This window comes from Schistocerca gregaria, chromosome 5, assembly GCF_023897955.1.
Source record: "Schistocerca gregaria isolate iqSchGreg1 chromosome 5, iqSchGreg1.2, whole genome shotgun sequence".
NCBI classification, from domain to species: domain Eukaryota; kingdom Metazoa; phylum Arthropoda; class Insecta; order Orthoptera; family Acrididae; genus Schistocerca; species Schistocerca gregaria.
Window position 1 is genome coordinate 516,114,601 of NC_064924.1, and position 6,052 is coordinate 516,120,652.

General features: G+C 45.4%; 1 non-coding gene across 1 annotated transcript; it reads right to left on the reverse strand.

Moving 5' to 3' along the window:
- Positions 1 to 5,726: 5,726 nt before the first annotated feature.
- On the reverse strand, positions 5,727 to 5,800 carry Trnat-ugu (transfer RNA threonine (anticodon UGU)). Its single transcript has one exon. It is a non-coding gene; the product is annotated as a tRNA-Thr (tRNA).
- Positions 5,801 to 6,052: the final 252 nt, after the last annotated feature.

The following is a 6,052-nucleotide window of genomic DNA, read 5'->3' on the forward strand; positions in this document are numbered from 1 at the left end:
TCCACTCTATTCGCTGACGAGATGTGTTCGATTGAATGTGCATCGTGTAGGGGCCGTGTTCTGTTAAAAGTTGCACCATGCCTCGATTGGGATCTGCATGGCGGATTTACAACCGCTCTCGAATGTCGTAGAAAATTGAGTAATCTCTGCGATCTTAACCACTTATTACCCAGTCACGGTCCCATGCACTGACTCGCCCAGAACTATCTGGCGCTTTTTGCTTCTACGTCTACATTTTCATCTACATGATTACTCTGCAATTCACATTTAAATGCTTGGCAGAGGGTTCATCGAACCACAATCATATTATCTCTCTACCATTCCACTCCCGAACAGCGCGCGGGAAAAAAGAACACCTAGACCTTTCTGTTCTAGCTCTGATTTCTCTTATTTATTTTGATGATCATTCCTGCCTATGTAGGTTGAGCTCAACAAAATATTTTCGCATTCGGAAGAGAATGTTGGTGACTGAAATTTCGTAAATAGATCTCGCCGCGACGAAAAACTTCCATCCCAACTCGCGTGTCATATCTGCCACACTCTCTGCCCTATTACGTGATAATACACCCTTTCGATGTCCTCCGTCAATCCCACCCGGTAGGGATCCCACACCGCGCAGCAATATTCTAACAGAGGATGAACGAGTGTAGTGTAAGCTGTCTTTAGTGGACTTGTTGCATCTTCTAAGTGTGCTGCCAATGAAACGCAACCTTTGGCTAGCCTTGCTTAATTATTCCCGCCTGGTTTCACGTATTTTGTTGACTTCGTAACTTCACTTATAGTTGTTCTTCCAACGTGTCGTTTCTTTGATGACGAGTGTACATTCTAACGCCACTCGGTTCGTATCACCACTGAACGGATTATTTCCAACTAGTACATTTTGGAACTGTCCTGGCAATTGCAGCGACTTTACTGGCTTCAGCCAGGCGTAAAGCCAAACGGGCGGTCGCGCATTTCAGAGCCGGGGAGGGTACTTTAGCGCTCGCCGAGGAATCTCGACAACAAACACGCGGTGATTCGCAGAGCAGCGCCGCCCCCGGCAGCCTCTGTGGGCCGCGTCGCTGCCGCCCACTGCAGAAATCGAAGCTGTGCAGCGCGGAGACTGTACAGGGTGCGCGCCAGCCGCCGAACAAAGCGGCGGCTCCGCCCTCAAAGTGGCGCCGCCCATGGACCCGGCTCACAGGCCCACTTCCACCTGGCTACGCCGGGAGCCGCGCGCCGGCGATCGGCTGAAGCCTTTGCCAGAAGGCTGCCGCTGCGCCGTAACGGCGGGGCACTAGGCAGCGTTTCGCTGGTCGCCTTCAAATTTCAAAGTTTTACGTGACGACGTGAATGCAGCCCCAGAGAAATTGTCGGGGCAGTTGTAGCGTGCTGGCTCGGATGGGCGGGATGAAACGGTGGAATCGGTTGTCTGAGTTTAGGCTATCATTTGAACTGTTACCTAGAAGTCCATGTTTCGCACAGTCCATGTTTCGCTACCGTACAATGCTGTGCTCCAACATGAACTATGGGAAACCCCGAATATAAGAGAATCGAAGCATTTCAGATATGGTGCTACACATGAATGTTGGAAATAAGATGGACTGATAAGGTAAGAAATGAGGAGGTTCTGCGCAGAGTGGGAGAGGAAAGGAATATGTGGAAAACACTGACAAGGAAAAGGGACGGGTTGATAGTGCATCTGTTAAGACATCGGGGTCCGCAGCCCGTGGTTGTGCGGTAGCGTTCTCGCTTCCCGGGTTACCATATTCGATTCCGGGCGGGGTCAGGGATTTTCTCTGCCTCGTGATGACCGGGTGCTGTGTAATGTCCTTAGGTTAGTTAGGTTTAAGTAGTTCTAAGTTCTAGGGGACTGATGACCATAAATGTTGAATTCCATAGTGCTCAGAGCCATTTGAACCATTTGAAGACATCGGGAATGACTTCCATGGTACTAGAGGGAGCTGCAGAGGGCAAAAACTGTAGAGGAATACAATGACTGGAATACACCCAACAAATAATTGAGGATGTAGATTGCAAGTGCTACTCTGAAATAAAGAATCTTAAGGAAATGTAACTCATCTGCGGAGGGAGTGGCTTATAAGGCACTTATTCAACCGATTTTTGAGTATTGTTTATCGGTATGGGATCCTTACCGAGTACGACTGATAGAAGAGATTGAGAAAATCCGACGAAGAGCGGCGCATTTTGTAAGGGGATCGTTCAGTTGGCGCGAGAGCTGTACCGAGTTGCTCCCGTGGCAGCAGTTACAAGAGAGTGAGTCTCATTAGTAGAGGGCAGTCTCCCCAGGGAGACGGGCAGCTGTCGCCGAAATGAGGCAGCGGCTTTCTTCGTACTTTTTGTGGGCAGAACAGGCGCCTGGTCTAAATGAGGGCAAGGGCCACTGCCATCCCTAGAGAATAATCGAGAATGAAATTTGTGACTTTTCTGTAAGAATATGAAAGGTCGAGACACCGCGGCGCCACCTGGACAGCGTTAGAAAGAGAGTCGCTTACACTAAAAAAGTTTGGTAATCCAATCGGAGTCGCGGCCGCAACCATGCTTGGCCCAGAAAGGCCGTCCAGTCGACGAGACACTGCCCCAGACCAGCACCATCCCAATGTTTGTTAATGTGCGTTTCATGCACCAGGAGTAGGTAGTTTATACTGTATTCCCATGTTGTTTCACGAAATAAGCGATATTCTTGTCGTCACATTGTCAATAGCATTGAGTCGTCCATGCATGTATAGGGTGTTTCAAGAAGGACTTTACAAATTTAAAAAATCATATCAATTTATTGAAAGAAGATATAGAGCTGGATTTAGTGTTTTTATGTAGGGAAACACATCAAGTTTGTTTATCTTAAACTAAATATGTTGTATGTAGCTTCCGTTGGTTATCCTACACACATCCCATCAGAAGTTAATTTCTTCCCAAACTCGCTGTAGCATTGCAGGTGTAACTTGCTCAGCGGCGGCGTAAATTCTTGCTCTTAGTTCAGGTAGAGAAGTCAGAACAGGAGGCGCAGACACGATATCCTTGATGAATACCTATAAAAAAAAAAGTCGAGTGGTGTCAGGTCTGGGGAACGTGATAGCCATGCACTTGGGGCGCATCACGGCCAATACGTTGACCTGGAAAGCGGTCACTGAGAAAATTCGGGACGTCAGCCAGGTAGTGGGGTGGTGCACCATCTTGCATGGAGTAAACATTTCATTCTAGGTTATCCTTATCGATCTGTGGTATCGAAAATTGTTGTAACTTATCCAGATACGCTATTCCGTTGAAAAAAAGGAGCCGTCCACTATGTTCTTACTCAGTTCCCAAACAAAGTTCAGTTTAGAGCTATCACGAACATGTTGGAATGTTTGATGTCGATTTTAGCTGCCCCAAATCTTACAGTTATGTGTGTCAGCCGTGTCACGTAAGTGAAAAGTCGCCTCGTCAGAAAAGATCATTTTGTCCAAGAAATGTTCATTCTCATGTAATCCACTTAACATATCCACACAGAAGTTCTATCTGTGTCTTTTATTGATTTTACAATCGTCAATCTGTACGGTTTCAAATGTAAACGGTTTCTCAACAGACGCCACACAGTTGTATGTGTGATTTGCAATTCGTGAGATGTACGCCGGGTCGATTTTGTACGGCTGTTGTCTCACTCGCTCACCGGCGTCGTCAGATGTGTTTGGACGACCTAACGATTTCCCATGTCTTACCGAGCACCCGGGCCGGCCGTGGTGGCCGAGCGGTTCTAGACGCTACAGTCTGGAACCGCGCGACCGCTACGATCGCAGGTTCGAATCCTGCGTCGGGCATGGGTGTATGTGATGTCCTTACGGTAGTTACGTTTAAGTTGTTCTAAGTTCTAGGGGACTAATAACCTCAGAAGTCAAGTCCCATAGTGCTCAGAGTCATTTGAACCATTTGAATCGAGCACCCGGTTTCTAAAAAGACATTTATGCCACTCACAAATTGTACAACGACTAGGAGGATCTTTAGCGTACTTGGTAAAGAAATTACGCTGAACTGTTGTCGGCGACTTCGATTCTTCAAACCAAAATACACAGCTAGCACGCTAGGGTCTAGTGAAGGCAGCCTTCTTTAATGCAACTGCCTCTAGCGCTCCTTACGGTGCGATTCGGCACTTGTGAACGACGCGAGACAAAACGTGATGTATTTCCCTACAAATTGACACTACAATCACATCTGTAGGTACTACGAATTAATTTACACGAATTTTCAAAGTTGTAAAGTCCTTTTTGAAACGCCCTGTAGAGTAGGTAGAGTAAGTTTCAGGGAATTAACGTTCTGATCAGCGTGCGTTTGGTCTCCCAGTCACCGTGTGCTGCTGATGGATGCATGCTTGCTGATTTTGATGAAATATAATTTTCTTAATCTGCCGTAGTGCGATCTGTACTCGGAGCCAATAAGCAAGTAGCATGTTGTTCTGGAAGGCCATTTGAGTTTCCCATTTGATTGTAATTTGTGATTTTGTCTCATTAACATTCAATTCTTGACCTGCTCTGATAAGGATATATCGTTTCTTCTAAGTTCTCAACATGAGAAAATTCTGTCGATAATTTATCATTAAAATTAGTGATTTATAGAAATAATGAGATACACCAGTTAACTGACAGTCTGCAATCGTCGGACGTGTTGGTAGTCAACACATCGCCACTACCCTTACCTTACTTGCTGGTTACACATGTCGTCTCTAGAGATGCTGTATTACAACAGGAAAAAAAGACAGACTTGAGTTCATTAAAGAAATGTGGAAAAATAATGACCAGAGTTGACGTTTATAAACCAGGCGATCCAAATTAAAATCTCTATGACAGTTTGGCATTGTTAGAAGGTCATGATGTTCGATATAAATTTCACTGACGAACTGACTGCTCATATCGTCTGCATAGACTATGAAAACCTATGTAGTGAGCATAGACTGCTGGGAATGTCGTCATTATCTGACTGATGTACTCACCTGATGTGGATAAGGTGTTGATGTTGCCTTTAAGGCCGACACTGCAATGTTACACTATGTGCCTCGTTTTCATACATTTATTTATTAGTAATAGCAACGATACTGAAATGAAGCGGTCGGTGAAAAATGCCCATATCAGCTTATCTGTAGTGTTTTGGAATTCACCACTTGCTGATAACAAGTGTGTCCATATGTGCTGCAAAAATCCACATATTCTGTATAAAATGTTTCGTCTCATTGTATCCATGTTCTTGTCTTTGAATGCACCCGAAAATAAAATATGAAATTAACTCAAAACGCTCCCTTTGGGTCAGCACTTTCTTCTGCGGACGCCTTCAATTGTTGCTGCTACAGATGCAAATGGAAAGGGCGCTCAATATGTTGATTCATATTGAGACACAAAGTAAAGAAAGCATAAAATCGACTGGCTGATGTACATTATTGAATGGCTGTATATTTATGAACTACTTGATCAATTCGGCAGTGTGGACGTATGCAGCCAGTCAGTAAGCTGAAGGAATACACATTTCGAGCAATTTGCACCGCACAAAGGATTTATGTACGACATTTTGCATAAGTTCCATCGTATTATCCACTTCTTCAATCTATTGGCAGGTATGAAGCTCATATGACACGTCGAGTGATTCTGTGCATTACTACCTTAGTTTCCATAAACGTGAACTAATATTGTAATTACAATGAAATGAACACCTTAGCTGCTTACAGACGTTGACATACGTCAACGTGGACAGATGAAAATGTGTGCCCCGACCGGGACTCGAACCCGGGATCTCCTGCTTACATGGCAGTCGCTCTATCCATCTGAGCCATCGAGGACACAGAGGATAGCGCGTCTGCAGGGATTTATCTCTGGCACGCCTCCTGCGAAACCCACATTCTCATCGTATTGTCCCGAACTACATACGTAGTTCTATCCTCTGTGTCCTCGGTGGCTCAGATGGATAGAGCGTCTGCCATGTAAGCAGGTATCCCGGGTTCAAATCCAGTCAGGGCACACATTTTCATCTGTCCCCGCTGACGTATGTCAATGCCTGTAAGCAGCTAAGGGTATTCATTTCATTATAATTG